Source organism: Monodelphis domestica, chromosome 5, assembly GCF_027887165.1.
Source record: "Monodelphis domestica isolate mMonDom1 chromosome 5, mMonDom1.pri, whole genome shotgun sequence".
NCBI classification, from domain to species: Eukaryota; Metazoa; Chordata; class Mammalia; order Didelphimorphia; family Didelphidae; genus Monodelphis; species Monodelphis domestica.
The window spans coordinates 226,851,587-226,870,091 of record NC_077231.1 but is presented as its reverse complement, the minus strand read 5'-3'; the positions used below and the strand labels follow the sequence as shown (position 1 = coordinate 226,870,091).

Here is an 18,505-nt window from a genome sequence, read left to right as displayed (position 1 = left end):
GCTGAACAATGGAAAGGACTTTGACCTATGCTTAAGCATAGAACAGGAATTTCTTTGAGTCATGATTGATTTTAGAATTGATACAATGGAGATACTTGGAATCAATCTCCACCCTATTCAGTCCTAACAGGATTGAGTAAGGGCTGCAGCCTAGATCAAAATTTAATTATTCCAATCTCTACCCTACTCAGGTTAACAGGATTTAGAAAGGGCTGTAGCAAAGGATCAAAGATTTAATTATTTGAAAATATGACCTTCAACAGACATGTGCAAAAGCCAGAGACCTCTGGGCGGTCCTGGGTTAAGCTAGAGCCTCCATTGGCACAGGGAAATTGATGGACAGGTGATTGGGAGATGTGAGGACTGATGGGAGGGAACTTGGATGGTTTCCTGAAGGAGAGGAGGGTCTGAAGATGGGGGTGGTTGGTAGGAGTTGGTCAGAGTGGTGGCAGTGTGCTCTGAGAAGCTTGCGCTGAAGGAAGCTGAAGGTGGGGGCCCCGGAGACTGTTTCTCCATTTTTGGTCATGTGAGTAATAGGGACTGATCTCTTTTCATTGCCCCAGCTATCTAAGGGCTTGGGCCTTTTGGCCCAGCCTAAACAGAAGGGGTATTTAAGCCCTATTCCCTTCTCTCCCCTTTCTCTCTCCCTCTATCTCTCTATCTCTAATTCCTTTCTTCCTCCTGTTTGTAATTAAAACTCCATAAAAGGTTGATGGCTGACTTGAGTTTTCATTAAGGAATTACATAGCTGAATTCCTTGGCGACCTTAAATTAATATATATCAGTCTTTTAAAAGTGATTTCCTTGTCACAGATCGCTGCATTGACATTAATGGAGAAATCCATTACATTCGATTGTACCACAGTGTATCAGTCTCTGTGTACAATGTTTTCTTGGTTCTGCTTCTCTCACTCTGCATCAATTCCTGGAGGTTGTTCCAGTCCCCATGGAATTCCTCCACTTTATTATTCCTTTGAGAACAATAGTATTCCATCACCAACATATACCACAATTTGTTCAGCCATTCCCCAATTGAAGGGCATCCCCTCATTTTCCAATTTTTGGCCACCACAAAGAGTGCAGCTATGAATATTCTTGTACAAGTCTTTTTCCTTATGATCTCTTTAGGGTACAAACCCAGCAGTGCTATGGCTAGATCAAAGGGCAGACAGTCTTTTATCAGAGGGAAATTCTTAAAAGAGGTAGGTTTGTGACCTGGACCTGTATGACTCATCACTCCCTCCCCTCACTCTCTTCTATCACTGTCTCTGACTGGTCTGGAGCAGGACATTCTGGGTTCAGCCCAGTAGGAATGGATCAAGTGTTAGCTATGGACCTCCTATGATGCTCCACTACATGAACCCTGGTAGACTGACTAGTGTAGTTTGAGCTGAAAATTGGGCCAGTCCCAGAAGTTGTCCAGAAAATTATATTGACTCACAGAGTCATTCTTGGACTGGTGAGTGACACCCTTTCCACTAAGGAGCTTTGGATGTGGCTCTTGAGATGCTGAATTGAAAAGATGGACGAGCAGCAAACTGGGGGCATTAGGAAAACTTCATCTCTATAACAAATATCTTGATATTAGAGATTAAGGCAGCAAGGGTCCTTTTGCCCATCTTGAGTTCAGGTTATTCCCAAGTGATCCCAAACCCCCATTTTTGTTTTACGGTTTGTTTGTTTGTTCCAAACCAAATCTTTGCCTCTAGTCTGGGGAGCCATGATTTCTCAGGTGTCCTTCTAGAATGAAAGCCAAGATCCCCTCAGGCTCAAGCTTAGCCCTGAGAGTTTCAATACACAAGCCAGGGCAGTTTGTGGAGGGGAACAGAGCAATAAATAGATATGGGGTTGGTAAACATCCCAATTAGAACACATGCCTTGGCACCATCACTGTGATCTGATCCCATGTGATTATGAAACTGTTTTGGACTGGCAAATCGATGACCTTGGCCTTCTCCTGTCAGGGCAAGAGATTTGTCCTAACAGCAATTGATTCTTATTCAGAAAATGGGCTGCTGAGGGCAGTGAAAAGTCCAGCTGAGACAGTCACCATCAAAGCCCTGACAACAGAGTCTTCTTTCCTGTAGGTCTTGCTGTAGCATTACAGGCCACTAGTTTGATTACAAAATGGGTTTGAGATTGGGCCTCCTTTCATCATAATCTCTGGGTTCTGCCTCTCCTGTCTTGCTTTGGGCAGCTGGCACTGTTGAATCCTGGGATGAACTCTTAGGAAACATCAACCCCTGCCCCCCAACTAGAATCAAATTGAGTGAGAGACAACAAGAATAAGCCTGTAAGTAATTTTTATTCCTTATTTATTCTAAGCTATTATTCTAGGATATTTATTCTTCTCAGCAGAATGGCATGCACGTGGAGCTTCTTTCCTAAGAGAGAAGCCCAACAGTTGCACAGGCTTGCTAGTTTTTTGTTTGTTTGTTTGTTTGTTTTTGCTCAAAACCATATAGTTGAGGAAGAAAGGTAGGCCGATCAGCTCTACAAATTACCCATGGGTCAGTGATGAAACAGTTCCTAGAATAGGGCTTATGGACTTCCCACAGTAAGCAGAAACAGGCTGCAGTTGGTTATATTGGTAGACCAGTTGCTTCATCTGGAAAGTTCCTACTCTGGGTTCATCTGACAATTGCTGTTCCCAAGTTTAGCTATAGGAGCAAAACAGTGTTGCTCTGTGAAGTGCATAGCATCAGGGACCTCTGGTAGCAAGAGAAGTTCAAGCAAGAGCAAATAGTTAGTGTGGGTATTGTTCATTTCATTTGTTAGATTTCATTTTCTGATATGGGATTATTTAAGAATTCTATTTCTTCTTCTGTTAGTCTAGTCAGTTTGTATTTTTGTATATATTCATCCTTATCACCTAAATTGGTGTATTTATTGCCATATAATTGGGCAAAGTAATTTTTAATGATTGCCTTAATTTCCTCTTCATCGGAAGTGCTGTCCCCCTTTTCATCTTTAATGCTGTGAATTTGCTTTTCTTCCTTCCTTTTTTTAATTAGATTGACCAGTACTTTGTCTATTTTGTTTGTTTTTTCAAAGTACTGAAAGGGAACTAGGCCAACGAACCTGGTGTAGATAAGCACCCTTCCTAGGCCAACGAACCCTGGGGGATATCCACATTGACCCCTCCACCCTGAATGATAGCCACATTGACCACTCCACCCCGTGTGATAACCATATGGACCCTCGGTGAGCTCCAAGGGTATATAAGCCTGCCTTAAAGTTTGCTGGGGGGGGGGAACCCCCTTTGGGCTCCTCCCCACGTGTGTGAAGTGAGTTACAATAAACCACCTCTCTGTGCTGATTGCAGCGTCTGTTCTGTTCCTTTGGCCCCTAAACGGACCCTAACATATGGGGGCTTGTCCCAAGGGAGTCCAGGAACCACAGACGGAGAGCAGGAGACCTACGCTGAGCATGTAAGCCTCCGGGACCCCTATTGGCTTTTTTTGAAACCGAAACTGCGGGGTTCTGGGCTTGAGTGTGTGAGTGAATGAGAGAGCGTGGCATACCTTATGGCTGGAGGGAAACCCCGTGAAACGCATACAGGCAAAGGGTGGCACATTGTGCTCCAGGTCGGGGTTTATACGACACACCTGTCCTAAGCGTCACGGGTCCATCCCATTCCGGGGTGAGGGCTTGCCCGCGACTCGGTCGAACTCCAGACCTGTTTCTGAGTGTGGACTTGGCTGTACCTCGGTTCTGTCTCCCCAGCAGGGGCCCAGCCGGGAAACCAAGGAAGCGAATGCCATCCCATTCACCCCTCCCGCCACCCCCTCCCAACCCTACCCGCTAGTTTCGGTTTCTACCAAATCTAGGTTCGAGTCCTTTCGTTGTGTCCTGAGTTCAAGTCTCAGCTCGACACTACGATAAACAGGGTGTTGGATACGGGAAGAGGCGCCCTTCCCTTCCCCAACGCATACCCCACAAAATCCTGCAGGTACTGGCCCCAGGTTCGAGTCCTGAGGCCATAGTCTTTCAGTGGGTTGAAGTCCCACTTGTTGTTCATGGCCCCAGGTTCGAGTCCTGAGGCCACAGTCTTTTGTTGTTCGGTGGGTTTGAGTCCCGCCCGGCGCATCGACTGAGGGACGCCTCACTCGGCCGCCGGCACATGGGAAGGCCCAAATTTAACCTTAAGTTGTTTGGGCTATCCCCCGTCGAAGGAACACCAACTCGGCTGACGGTCCCCTTGATTTCTTTCTCACCACGGGTGGCCTTATATCTCTTACCTTCCTTTCTCTCCTTATCTGCCTTCCCATTTTTCTTACTACTTTCACTAAACAAGAATAGGAAACTCTCAAAGCCAGCCTACCGACCTGGTCCTCCAGCATTTTGGGGATTTTAAAAAGAGGCAGGCAGGCATGGGATTAGAAGTCACTCACCCTAGACCAACGAGCCCCCGCCACCGCTGGGGGCAAACAGCCGGACCCCTCGGCACCCCCTGTCCTCCCATGCCTCTGCCTGCTAGTACAATGCTGTGCTGAGGCCTAATCTCCGGAGGTTAAGAAACACCTGAGGAGTGGTCTGAGGGGGAGGGGAAGGAAAAAGAAAATTTGACCTAGCAAAACCCTCACTAGGGGCGATTGAGAAATCTCAATCTGAAAAGAAAAAGCAGGAGTTAAGATTTCATCAGGAAAGTGCAAAGTCAAATTTTCCGTCTCCTAAGACAAAAGCTCGGAGAGCCAGGCTGCTATTCATAGGCAAAAACAGTCAGTTTAGCCCTAGTGGGAAAGGCTAACAGACAAGAAGCAAGGAGCAAGCTAATCTTCACAGGCAGATGCCTGGGATGCATTTGAAAGGCTTATCAGGAAGTAATTGCTTTGACTCAAAGCAGGGCACTTATAGGATCAGAATCACTTGAAAAGATGAAAAAAAACAAAAAAACTTTTTCTAATAAACACGTAGGTCTCAGCAAAATTAATGAATCAAGGTAATAATCCTGAATTAGGTTAAATTCAGAACAGCCTAAGTTGTAAAAAGATATATTGCCATTCTGTAACCAAAGGCAGAAGATTTTTTTAAAAAAAGACAAGCCTCTGCACTCGGTTAGCATTTGAAAAAGGTCCTAGGAACTCTTTTGTTTGAGGTCCAGCAAGGTAAAGGCAGGCTTTACCTGGGTGATTGCAAATGATAAGAAGCACAGTGAGATGAGATCTGGGAATTTGAATCGTTTTAATTTAGGTTGGATACAGGCAAAATTATAAAGGAATGTTTGCTTATATTTTTGATAAAGGAAGTTAAAAAAGAGAATTAAAAATCTTTCTCTGACTTTTGTTATATGCCACAGAATATCAGGACTAGAAATGTTTTATCTGTAGAGAAATTTTGGTATATATCTCAAGGTAATTAAAGTGCAAACAGAAAATTTTTAAGGTTTGGGCTTAAATCTGAAGCAGCTTGAAAATTTTTTTCTCTACTGGCCACGTGGTTTGAGCCACGTGGAAGATAGCATCAGAGCAACTGAGGTTGCAAGTTTTATCACTAAGGCTGTAATTGGCTAGAAGAACAATTTAATACTAAGATATAATAAGCATGAATTGGAATATGATTTAAAGGAATTTATAAGGCTTTCTAATTTTAACCATGGAGGAATTATTAACACTTTTCTAAACAGGACATAAAGCAACAGGATGAATCTTGAGCAGAGCTTATTCAAACAGCCTGTATGCAGTTCAGAAACTTTTTACTGGGCATATTACTATACCTGTATCCAGTAAGCAAATGATTTATAACTAGAATAGCTTTTACTATGGAAAATTAAGACACATGCTCAGCAGAGTAAAAGCATGGTTAGAAGGATTCAATATGTTTACCAGTGGTTAATTATTAAAGTTATCAAGGAATCTGTTACTCGGTACAGTGATATATTGAGGATTTGAAAGAGGCAATACTATTATTTATTCAAATTGCAGATATTGAAGCTGATCATGATATTGAAAAGAGACCTATGATAATGATGCAAATTCAAAGGTTACTGGCAAAATTTGATTTATTTCTGCAGGGAAGATTTGCAGAATTAGCAGATGAAAGTAATGATTTTAGTCACAGTATTAAGATCTTTTCAGTTATGAAGTCAATTGCAGTAGTTCAGAAATAACAACTACTATGCAACTGTTTGATAATTCTGTGCATATTTTTCCAGCATAAGACAATGCTATAATTTTAATAACTGCACAAAGTGAAATTTTTCAAAAAGCAAAAATTGTGTGCAGGCAAACAAAGGCTTAAGATCCCAGCACACATGGGTCAAATCATAAGTGATTTATAGTATGATATTTTTATGATTATGGGTTTGAAAAAGCAAATATTTAAGCATCTATATATGCTGCTTTGCAAAGTCTATTGTACATCTATACCCTGAACAAGCAGGTGATATTGCTTATCAATGCAAACTGTTGTGGGTTAATTTCACCTCTGATAGATATCCACTGTATATTTTGGAGCAAAAGGTGCATTTCAGCATGCTCCTGGCACAAAGGTTGAACTGTGAAAAGTAATGGGAGATACTTACTCTCCTGGTTTAGGGTTCAAGCTCAAATGAAGAAGTAAGCAAAGTGATTACAGATAACGGTGCACTACTATCTATTCCACACAGCTTGGAATAGCAGGGCTTTTAACAGCAATGCAAGGGCTAAATTGCATAGCTCATGGCTTACATGCAAGCTATGGTAAATAGAGATCAAAGGAATTCATGAGCCCCAAGGTTCAAAAACTGAAAGTATAGATGTTCTGTCACTTTCTAACTCTCTGAGACCCAATGAGGCTTTCATTTGGGGTCGAGGTTTTCTGTTTACTTTCTCAGATACTTGAAGTCATGGACAGATATTCTGTTCTATGAATATATGGGTATTTGGTAAGAGATCTAAGTATTACATGCCTGAAAATTTTGAATGGTATTGGTACAATATGTAACTTGAAATCATTTTATTGGAATTGTTCCATGTTAGCCAAATTTGATCAAATATCAAAAGGGTATAATTGGGAATGTTATGACAGTATAAGGAATGCTGTCCACCTGCAGCACAAATGGGTATTACTATCCAACATGTAATTATGATTATTGTCTTAAAGGGTACATTATATTTGCAAACAACATGTTTTTATTAGAATCAGACTTATCTAGAAGTCAATTTTGTTTAGCTGTGACTGTTCCACTTTCATAAGGAAAGAGGTGGATATGGTATCACTAATCATCTATCTCTTCTATACCCCAGAAGGAATATAAGTTAAAGCTTTGTAATAATCAATATTGAATGTAATGATAAAGATCACATTGTGTGAGATGCCTGAATTGGGTTGAATATCATCGAGATATTAAGACTATAAGGGACCCAAGGGGATGATAATGTTGGGCCGAGGTCTTGTTTGTATGTTCACAGATGATGAAAACATCTGGTCACCCACGTCATGCTTCATGCCAGCTGATACAGACCAGGAAGAGAAGCAGATGGAAGGTGATGGCATCAGCTATCTGCATGCCAGCCACAATCCAGGCACGCTGGAGGGACACTTCTTTTGGTAACTAATATCACTCCAGAACAATGACATTACACTATTAGAGATGTTTGCTATTAGACCACTGATGGACACTTGTCATGCTGGCATCCATTGAGATGTCATACCCAGAGCAACATCGAGTATGCTAACTCAGAAGGACTGAAAGACACACTCATTTCTGTACAAGACACCAGATGTGTCCCACACTCCAAAGACTTTGCTATGGGATTGAGATGAATTAGCTACAAATTGTCTAGCTACTAATGTATACCCTGTATTTTGTATATGATACTGTCAAAAGGAATGTATATTGTATGCATTGTAAGTCTACCACTTGTATTGTAAGAAATGCTGTTATCCAACAAGGGTATAGACCTTGGTATGACTCTCCAAAGAGTAGAAGATAGAAAACTTTCATTCATAGCATAGATCTGATACTTCTGACAACAAAAATGAGGTGCTAAGCAGAAAATGCTGCACAGACATGGTTAATGGACAGATGGCACTGATGTTACTCTCAAGAAAGGATGAGAGATCAGGGAAAAGACACTAGGAAATCTTTAATCAGGAACCTGAGTTATTGTCACATTGAATATTATACACTAACAACTAGGTATGAAAAAGTTATGTCAAATTCTATAGGTACAAGAAACTGTAGAAATTGTTTCTACATGGAAAACAACTTAAGCTTCTATTTACCCAAACATTGGTTTGGTGGAATGAATTTTGCAAATATTGGTAATGGTATAGGCTTGGTTATCATATTGATGGGTTTATTTATACAAGCAGAGATTTAAATAAGGATGACATAAGGAATATGCAGTCAGAACTTGAAATATTACTTCATTATCACCATCCTGGTTATTCAAGCTACAATTGAGAATGTAAAGTGTATGGGAATATTGGTATTTGTTAAAAATTTGCACTGTGATTGTTGTATTAATGTTTTGCAAAGCCTGTAATGGTGCAAAATTATGTTCATATACAAGGCGAATTTAGATCAGGAATTAGAAATCACTGGGAATATAAGTTCTGATATTTTACATTGGCTCAGTTTCAAAGATACAACATAGACAGTGAGCCAAGAGAATTTTGTATTAATTTTGGGATCGGGTTCCCAGGATCAATTTTCTAAGATCATTTGACATGTGATAACATGATCCTCCAGAATTGTTCAGAGAGGATGTTTTTCTTTGAAGGTATCTCTCCCAACACACAAACAAAAAGAAAAGGGAGAGGAATCATATAGAGATCAGTATGTTCATTTTAGAGAACACTTTTGATTCAACTTTGATTTTTCTGTTGCACAATTATTGCCAGACCTTTTAAGTACAAGAAAGTACTGTTAATGCTCTGATCCAGAATTATGAAGGTGCAAAGATTTCTAGAATTACAGTCACCTGACAGTCGGTGAACATGAGAACATGACAGCAATTGTTAATTTTCAGATAACCATTCTGGAGAGTGATGTCTGATTGCATGTAAGGGGAATCATAATGAAGCTTTCATTATGGACCAGACAGCCTCAGCCACGATTACACACTTTCCATATGAAATGGATGTTTGGGGTTGGGAAATGCAGAGACATGGCGTACTGACACCCTCAGTTGCTGAATGTCCTGGCATCGAGCTACCAACCAGTTTCCTATGTGGCAGGCATTTGGCAGTGAACACAGAAAGATCCCCAAGATGCAGTATCAGTATGAGAGAAAGGAAGGACTTATCCTTCATCTCCAGAGGTAGTATTTTGCTAACTGTTGAAAAGACTGACAACTTCTGATGGTCCAGACTGTGAAAGGTGGCGTGTTTGATTATTGCACCTGTCATGTGAACCATAGAATTCTACCTCATTAGACCAGGATCAGTAGCGTGGAAATTATTTTCTTAACATTTTTATATCTACTAAGACTGTTGCATTGATCCTGAAATGCAGACAGGCAGATAGAAAGATCAGTTGGGGATTTTTAAGATTGATCACTGAATCAGTTTATGCTGAGGTTCACTCTTGATTGGTACATCTAAGTTATACAATCAGGGTGGGTTTTTCATTTCTGTATCAGAATATGATTATGCACCAGAGTGTTTGTATTTATTAATGCTGTGATGTTGCTACACTATTCATTTGTGTGTCAAACAAAAAGGGGAGATGTAGCAGTCCACGCCTAGCTATGGGCAAGGGGAACAGTTGGTATGTGCAGATTGCCTTGGAGGAGAGCATGCTCAGTCTTGAGCATGCTCGGTACTGCTCATGGCTGGGGGGGCCTCTGACCTTTGACCCCAGTCATGATAATCACCCAACAACCACGGACCCCAGGGACTTCAAGCCGCTGAAAAAAAAAAGTGGGGAATGAAAGGGAACTAGGCCAACGAACCTGGTGTAGATAAGCACCCTTCCTAGGCCAACGAACCCTGGGGGATATCCACATTGACCTCTCCACCCTGAATGATAGCCACATTGACCACTCCACCCCGTGTGATAACCATATGGACCCTCGGTGAGCTCCAAGGGTATATAAGCCTGCCTTAAAGTTTGCTGGGGGGGGGAACCCCCTTTGGGCTCCTCCCCACGCGTGTGAAGTGAGTTACAATAAACCACCTCTCTGTGCTGATTGCAGCGTCTGTTCTGTTCCTTTGGCCCCTAAACGGACCCTAACAGTACCAGCTTCTTGTCTTATTTATTAAATCAATAGTTCTATCACTTTCGATTTTATTAATTTCTCCCTTAATTTTTAGGATTTCTAATTTGGTTTTCTGCTGGTGGGTTTTAATTTGATTGCTTTCGAGTTTTTTCATTTGCATTTCCAATTGATTGATCTCTGCTCTCCCTTGTTTGTTAATATAAGCATTCAGGGATATGAATTTACCTCTGATTACTGCTTTGGCTGCATCCCAAAAGGTTTGAAAGGATGTTTCGCCATTGTCATTTTCCTCGATGAAATTATTAATTGTTTCTATGATATCTTCTTTAACTAAAAGGTTTTGGAGTATCATATTGTTTAATTTCCAATTGGTTTTAGATTTGGTTTTCCATGTACCATTACTAATCATTATTTTTATTGCCTTGTGATCTGAGAAGGCTGCATTCATTATTTCTGCTTTTTTGCATTTGTGTGCTATGTTTCTATGACCTAATGTATGGTCAATTTTTGTGAATGTGCCATGTGGTGTTGAGAAGAAGGTGTATTCCTTTTTATCCCTATTTATTTTTCTCCATATGTCTATTAATTCTAATTTTTCTAAGATTTCATTCACTTCTTTTACCTCTTTCTTATTTATTTTTTGATTTGATTTATCTAAATTTGATAATGGTTGGTTTAAGTCTCCCACTAGTATGGTTTTATTGTCTATTTCTTCCTTCAATTCTCCTAGTTTCTCCATTAGAAATTTGGGTACTATGTTATTTGGTGCATACATGTTGATTAATGATATTTCCTCATTGTCTAGAGTCCCTTTTAACAAAATATAATTACCTTCCCTATCCCTTTTGATCAGGTCTATTTTTGCATTGGCTTTATCAGATATCATGATTGCCACTCCTGCCTTCTTTCTATCAGTTGAGGCCCAGAAGGTCTTACTCCATCCTTTAATTCTGACCTTGTGGGTGTCAACCCGCCTCATGTGTGTTTCTTGAAGACAACATATGATAGGGTTTTGGATTCTAATCCATTCTGCTATTCATCTACGTTTTATGGGTGAGTTCATCCCATTCACGTTCAAAGTTATGATTGTCATTTGTGGACTCCCTGGCATTTTGATTGCCTTCCCTAATTCTAACCTTTTCTTCTTCGGCTCTAACTTTTAGTCCAGTGATTTACTTTGAATCAGTCCCCCTTGTCCCCTCCCTTGATGTTTCCCTTTTTTAGTCCCTCCCTTTTTGTTACCTCCCCCTACCCCCTCTCTTTCCCTCCCTTTTTGTTCTCCCTCTCCCCCTCCCCCCCTTGGTTTTCCCTTCTCCTTACCCTTGTTGGGTAAGATAGAATTCAAGATCCCAATGGATCTGGATGTTTTTCCCTCTCAGAGTTGATTTCCCTGAGATTGAGGTTTAAGTAAACCACCCCCCCCTCTCTTCCTCTCCTTCTTATAGGAGTTTTCTTCCCCTCCCCTTCCCATGTGAATCTTTGTGTGAGAATGATTATTCTATTTGGTCTTTCTTTACCCCCTATTTATACATTACATTTTCCCCACATATTAGTATACAAAGATTGATATAAATGTAGTCCTTATAGAAGAGAGTTTGAGTAAAAGAAGAAGATAACATTTTCCCCCTTTCCTTAATATTTACCTTTTCAGGTATTCCTTGCTCTTTGATTTTCGGTATCAAACTTTCCACAGAGCTCTGGTCTTTTCTTTGCAAAAAGTTGGAAGTCTTCTATTTTGTTGAATGCCCATACTTTCCCTTGGAAGTATCTAGTCAGTTTTGCTGGGTAGCTGATTCTTGGTTGGAGACCCAGCTCTCTTGCCTTTCTGAAGATCATGTTCCATGCCTTACGATCATTCAGAGTAGAACTTGCAAGGTCTTGCGTGACCCTGATTGGCATTCCTTTATATCTAAATTGTCTTTTTCTGGCTTCCTGTAGGATTTTTTCTTTTGTTTGATAGCTTTGGAATTTGGCAATTACATTCCTGGGAGTTGTCTTTTGGGGGTTTAGTGTAGAAGGTGTTCTGTGAGCTCTGTCAGTGGTTGTATTGCCCCCTTGTTCTAGAATCCCTGGGCAATTTTCTTTGATTATATCTTGTATCACCATGTCCAGTTTGGTGTTTATTTCTGGCTTTTCTGGGAGTCCAATTATTCTTAAATTCTCTCTTCTCCCTCTATTTTCCAGATCTATCACCTTGTCGCTGAGATATTTTATGTTCTCTTCTAATTTCTTGGTGTTTTGGCTTTGCTTTATTAGTTCTTGCTTTAAAGCCTGGTTTTCTTTTACAGTTTGGTCAAACTGGTTTTGTAGATGCATGAATTTCTTTTGCATTATTTCCCACTTTTCCTCCCAGAAGGCTTCCATCTTTTTGGTCATTTCTGATTCAAATTCTTCATGGGTTTGTGGAGAGTTTCCATTTCCTTTGGAAGATTTTGGAGCATTTTCTTGTATGTCTTCTTCTATCTGCTCTGTATTTTGTATTTTGGCTCCATAGAATGTGTCCAAAGTCGCCCCTTTCTTCTTATTTTTCTTGGTATTTTGGGGCTTCTGTGCTTCTGTGGAGTTTGCCATCTCTGAATGTGGAGGATTAGCTTTTCTTATCTCTGTCTGGTGTTCAGAGGCTTTAGTCCTGGGCAAATTGTCGGTTCTATGAGCTTTCCCTGGGTTAAACTGAATATGCCTCACTGGAACTGGAATGGAAGGGTCGGACCACGTTGCTTTCTGGAAGTTGCCTTCAGAATCGCTGGCCGTGAGGCTGTTTCGTCGGCCTGTGGGGGGGATGGGCTGCAGCTTCCCCAAACTCCGAGGGCAGGGACTTTCACTGAGACTTGGATAGCAGGATCCAGCCAGTGAAGCTGTCTTGCTCCAGGCAGTGACTTTCACTGGGACTCGGATGGAAGGCCCTGAGGGTTGTTGTTCCGAGGACCCTGCTCTCTGAGCCGGGCTGGGCTGCGGCTTCCCGGAGCCTTGGACTCTGCGCTCCTACCCCTTAGGTCCAAGTGATCTTGGGTTCTGGCTTTTGAGGGGAGCCATACCTTTTGATCCGGGTCCAGGTCCAGGAGGAGGGTTCCCAGGGTCTGTGCTGTTGATCGTTTTGAATTTCGGCGCCTTAGGAGCTTATAGTTTGAGATCGGTGGGGAAGGGTTTTCCGGAGATCTGAACTTTAGCTTTCTCTAAGCCGCCATCTTAACCGAAAGTCGGCTAGAAAATTTTAAATGGACTCAATTATGTTTTCAGGGAGTCTTTCTTCATTGGGGACCTAGTTACCCCCAAATCTAGATGATATATTGGCCTTATGCCTCCAAATGCCCCAGAGAGTTCTTTACAGTTTTTTTAAAGGTCATAATCCTTTCAAAGTCTTAACAAAAGGCAAAAGTAGTTAGATGACTTGAGGCCTGGGAGTGCATCAGAAAGTGGCCTGTTTCAGCCTGACCTTGGAAGGCCAAAGGAATTTAGGGAAAATGGAATGATTTCCCATAGAAATATTACTAATAAATAATACAATTCAACATTGATTTTCCTCATATAAAAAGCATCTTATTGCTTATAGATGATGCAGTGAAAAGACAGAGTAGTCTCAAATAATCAAGTTTGCTCGATTTATATAACATTTAAGGAATGATGTGATTATGAATCTGTCTTCTGTTTAAGATGGGCCTTTTGGCCTGAGAGGAAGTACAAGACTGCAAAATGTAAAAGAATTCTTTTTCTACCACTCTGATGTAATGTTGCCCATAAGAAGTCTTGTTAGAGTCCTAATTGAGGTTCAGGTATTCTTTGAGGTCTGGACCTCTGCTTAAACATAATAATAAATCCTGGGTTTTTACCTCTCTAATTTCTGCACTGTGATAAGTCAGCTGTTACCCACTCTGTGACTCCAGACAGGAGATATTTCTCCCAGAATACATCCCAATCCTATTAAAACTTGGGGACTTTTAAAGTACAATTTGCAATGCCCATATTCTGACTTTGGAGTTTGGGAGAGTAAAGTTTTATGAGTGTGCAAAGTTAGGCCGTGTGACTTCATGTTTCCATCTTGCTTGACCTTTGGGTAGGTGCGCAACCTGAGGAAATGGTCTGGAAATTATCCTTGGGCATGCAGACTTAGACCCGAGGAACAGGGAGGCATAAAACCCATTTTCTCATTCGTGTACCCAAGAATCATTTTTTGCCCTTATATGTCAATCATTTACTTCTTTCTCTAAAAGCTGTGGCCCTTTGTCATCTGTGATGCTGGCTGAATTGGGGTGCTAAGAAAACTAGTTTTTTGGATTCTCACAAGTTTGCCTCATTGACCAGAGTGAGGCTAGAACCTGGATTCCGCTTGACAATGAGCCCCAAAATATTGTACTAAAGCCTTACTTGAATGCACACATATCACTTTCTACTTTAGTCATGAATAACTTTGGTGTTCTCACCTGGTACTACTGGTTGGAGGAGGTAGTTCACCTGGGAAAAGAAACAAAAACAACAGTAGCTCGGAGTCAAAAATCTTACATCTCTCCACCCTGGTTATTGACTCCTTAATGTCTTCACTTCTCCATTTAGTTGGGATGGGATAATGGGAAAAAGTAAATACATAAAGGCATCTTTAGATTTTAAACAGGTATCTGGCCATAATGTGGGCATCACTACATGTTACCATTACTACAACTGAATATGCAATCTCTGCAATATGAAACTGTCAACATTTATTTTCATGTCTCTGAAATAAAGTTTGGGGGTGATTTTTAAGAGTCAGATTTTTTTTAGTGTCAAAGTATGTTTCAGTATATACTAAAAATGTTTTCATCAGCCTAAAATCCTTTGACTGGAGGCCAAAGAAACCCAGTTGCTAAGGAGCCATTACATGCAAATTTGAAGTTACAAATCCCTTCTTTCTTTCAATAAAAGGATTATTTCCTTTATTAAGGAAGTAGAAAATCCAATCCTTTTCAACTGGGAGAAAGAGATGATGCAACTTCACCAAGTGCAGCAGCAATACTCTTTGAACTGAATGCAGCCTTCAAGAACCTCTCATCCAGTTTTATGGTGACCAACGGATTACATTCATATGGCATGAATGGCGACACTTGAATGATAACTTTGGACACTTAAAATAGAATATAAACATAACTGTGTATGTTTCCATTAAAATAATGTAGAAGGATTATTAGAAATGAATGACATCTCTGCTAATTTCATCAGCAGAAGCCCAGGACTTCTGATCCAGAAGAACTCATGACCAATCCCAGACAATTCCCAACCAGATATCCCTATTAGATATTCTAATATAAAGTATTCTGAAGTATCTAGGACATTCTCCTTTGAACATTTGGTGTCGATTTGCAAATGAGCCAATCCTACAGTATCTGGTCCAAGGGTCCTGATGTCCAGGCTCAATTCATGTTAAATGTGTTTGGAGATAAAAATCCCAAATTGGCCTTATATAGGAAGAAGTGCTTTGTAACCAGAAGTAGGCTTTGTACCTTTAGTAAGATCTCTTCTTTCTTGCTTATTTTCTTGCTGTATTCTTATCTTAAATAAATTTGGGGTTTCTGTAACATTCCTGGTGAAGGTTCTGGACTTTAACAGTGACTTTCTTGCTCGTTTGGCTTTTGTCCTAAAAATAGAGAGAGCAAGATAGGTTTGATAGTTGGGCTTCCTTTACAAATATAAAGATCCATGCAAAAAAAAAAAGAGAGAGAGATTTAAAGAAGGCAATAGGTTCAGCTTCTAGAAGCCTCTCTACTACCATCCCTTACAAAGGCTAGTTTTGGAGCCAAAGGAAAGAACTAAACAGGAAATGCAACAACTTCACTCAAATGAAAACTAAAACTACTAAAAGGAAATAGATGGATCCCTCATTTTGAGTGCCAGCCATTCAGTTTAACACTTATTGTGCCAAAATGGTAGAAGTGGGAACTAGGAGTTGAAGGAATTGACTTATGTGAAACCAAAGATTGGTCTATTCCAGTACTGGAATGGGAGTCAGAGCAGATGGCCTTAGGCAGAACAGAGTTTCCCCAATTCCAGAGCTCCCATCAGTCTCTGGGGGAAGGGTAGGAACAGGTGATTTAAACTATCTCCTAAATACCTTCAAACCAGAAAGGGTCAGGCCATCCAGGGAGGTTCTCATTCATAAACACAGCAGATTTCTAGCTACATTACATATTAGGATCTAAAAGACACCAAGCACACCTCTTCTCCTAAAATGTCTCCCCAATTCTTCCTGAAATTTTATCCCTAGTGGGTCTTTCTTTTGGGTAAAGCATGGCCTCCTTTAGAGGACAAATATTTTATGAGCAGGATGATAATACATTGAAACAGTAATAATTGTATATGAGTTACCTTTGAGTTTTTCTCTGACAGAAGAAATGAGGCAGCATTAGGACCCTGGAGATGCTTTCCCCTCCAAAGCTGAAAAAAAAAAGAAAGAATGAGGAGGCTGAGGTGATCACAGATAAGTGCTCAGATGTCAGTTTTACTGGGATGGCCACCCTGCTGTGGAGATGACACTGTAGAATCACAGAACTCCAGAGAGAGGACCTAAAAGAACTAAAAAATTTCTCCACTTAAAGAGAGCAAGAAAGGGGAGTAAGAAAGGCCTCCAACTTCAGTGTAAAGAGAAGAGTCAGCTCTGGCTCCCCATTCTTCCTCCCACCTTCCTGTTAGGCGCCCTGCTTTTCCTCCCTACTCCTTCCCCACCCTGACTCCATACACACATTTCTTAGGTTGGAGAAATGTAGATATCCAAACCAGCATAACTGCTTCTGTAGGGCCCTGTAAGCACTATGAGAAACTCTTCCCCTATTATTTAAAATTGTGCTAAATAAAAGTACTCAAAACAATAGATCTCCACAGTGATCAAGTCCAACAATGTATGTATCTTTTTTGTTGTTGTTGTTTTTCTTTTTTTTTTTGTTTGTTTTTTTTTTAAGTTTATTTTTAACATTCATTTAAAGTTTGGATTCAAAATTCTTTCTCCCTCTAGCCCCTACCCTTCCTAGTGAGAAAGCAGGCAATATGATCCTCATTATTCAGTAATGTGCATCTCTTTCTACACCTTTTTGTCATCTCTCTGGCAAGAGGGGGGGAACAGGTTTCTTTGTGGGTCCTCTAAAAACTTGTTGGATGATCATTTTTAACAGAATTCTTAAGTCTTTCAGATTGCTTTTCTTGATGATGTTTTTCTTATATGAATCATTTTCTGCTCACTTTATTCTGCATGCATTAGTTTTGTGGATTCTCTGCAATCATCTTTTGTGATTTTTTATGGCACAATAATATTCAATTACATACACAATGCCAAAATTTGCTCAGTCATTCCCCAATTGATATATTCCTCTTTATATTTTTGTTCTTTTCTTATTTCTCTCCTTTTAATTATCTCTTCAGAATCTCAGAGTCTGCTTTGTTTGGAGATGCAATTCCCTTGCTGGTATTCTTCCTTTTTTTCACCCCTTCTTAAAACCCTTACCTTCTGTCTTAGAATCAATACAAATATCTGTTCCAAGGCAGTGGAGTGGTAAGGGTTAGGCAATGGGGGTTAAGTGACTTCCCCAGGGTCACACAGCCAGAAAGTGTCTGAGGTCCCATTTGAACCCAGGTCCTCCTGGCACTCTATCCCCTAAACCACCTGTTGCCTCTGTCTTTCCTCTTAATGTGCTATTTTCCCAACTCATATCTATTTGAGTTTAACATGTTTCCCTTTTCTACATTAGTGTAGAATTTTTTTTCTTGTTTTCAAATATCTTTATAAATGGCAATTGAACTATGTGGTTTTAATTAGTCAGCATGGTTAATTTTTCCAATCTTTCATTATCTGTTTGAACAATATATCCTCTGGAATCCCATGATGATGGCAGAAGGGAAGGCCAAGCAACCTTAGGTAGAGACTCAATTTGAGCATAGTATAAGTCTATGGCCATTGCATGCAATAAAGCAAGTTACTTGTGATTGGTTGAAAAGGCCAAATTATATTTCTTAGGTAGGGTATAAAAATGTAAGCCCACCAATCCTGGAAGAAATTTTCTTCAATTCTGATTCCTTTTATTTTGCCTCCCCACCCTGCCTTTAAAGCCTCAAACAGAAACAATTCACACCAACGTCCTCTGTTTTTCTTATTTAACTCCCTCTATACCCTTTGAAGATGTTAAGATGCTGGGGGGGACATTAGTTTTTCTGAAACCATCCTGTCTATCATTTCTTATAGCACAATGGTTGATTGGTTACTGTCCTTCCTATTCAAAAGAAGACCAAAATGACATCACTTTGTTAGGGTCAATGTATACTTTGTCCAACTGGCTGATCAGACCTATAAGAACATGGAAGGCTCTGTCACAGGTTGGGCACAAATAACTCATACAGCACAAAAG

General features: G+C 40.4%; 1 protein-coding gene across 2 annotated transcripts in view; it reads left to right on the top strand.

Annotated features, from left to right (window-relative positions):
* The first annotated feature begins 1,989 nt into the window (after positions 1 to 1,989).
* LOC100016561 (uncharacterized) overlaps positions 1,990 to 18,505 on the top strand; it is a 48,680-nt gene continuing 32,164 nt past the window's right edge. For both annotated transcript variants that reach the window (XM_056799872.1, XM_056799873.1), the window contains exon 1: positions 1,990 to 2,293. The gene's annotated coding sequence lies outside the window, so the exon portion shown is untranslated. The remainder of the gene's footprint in view (positions 2,294 to 18,505) is intronic.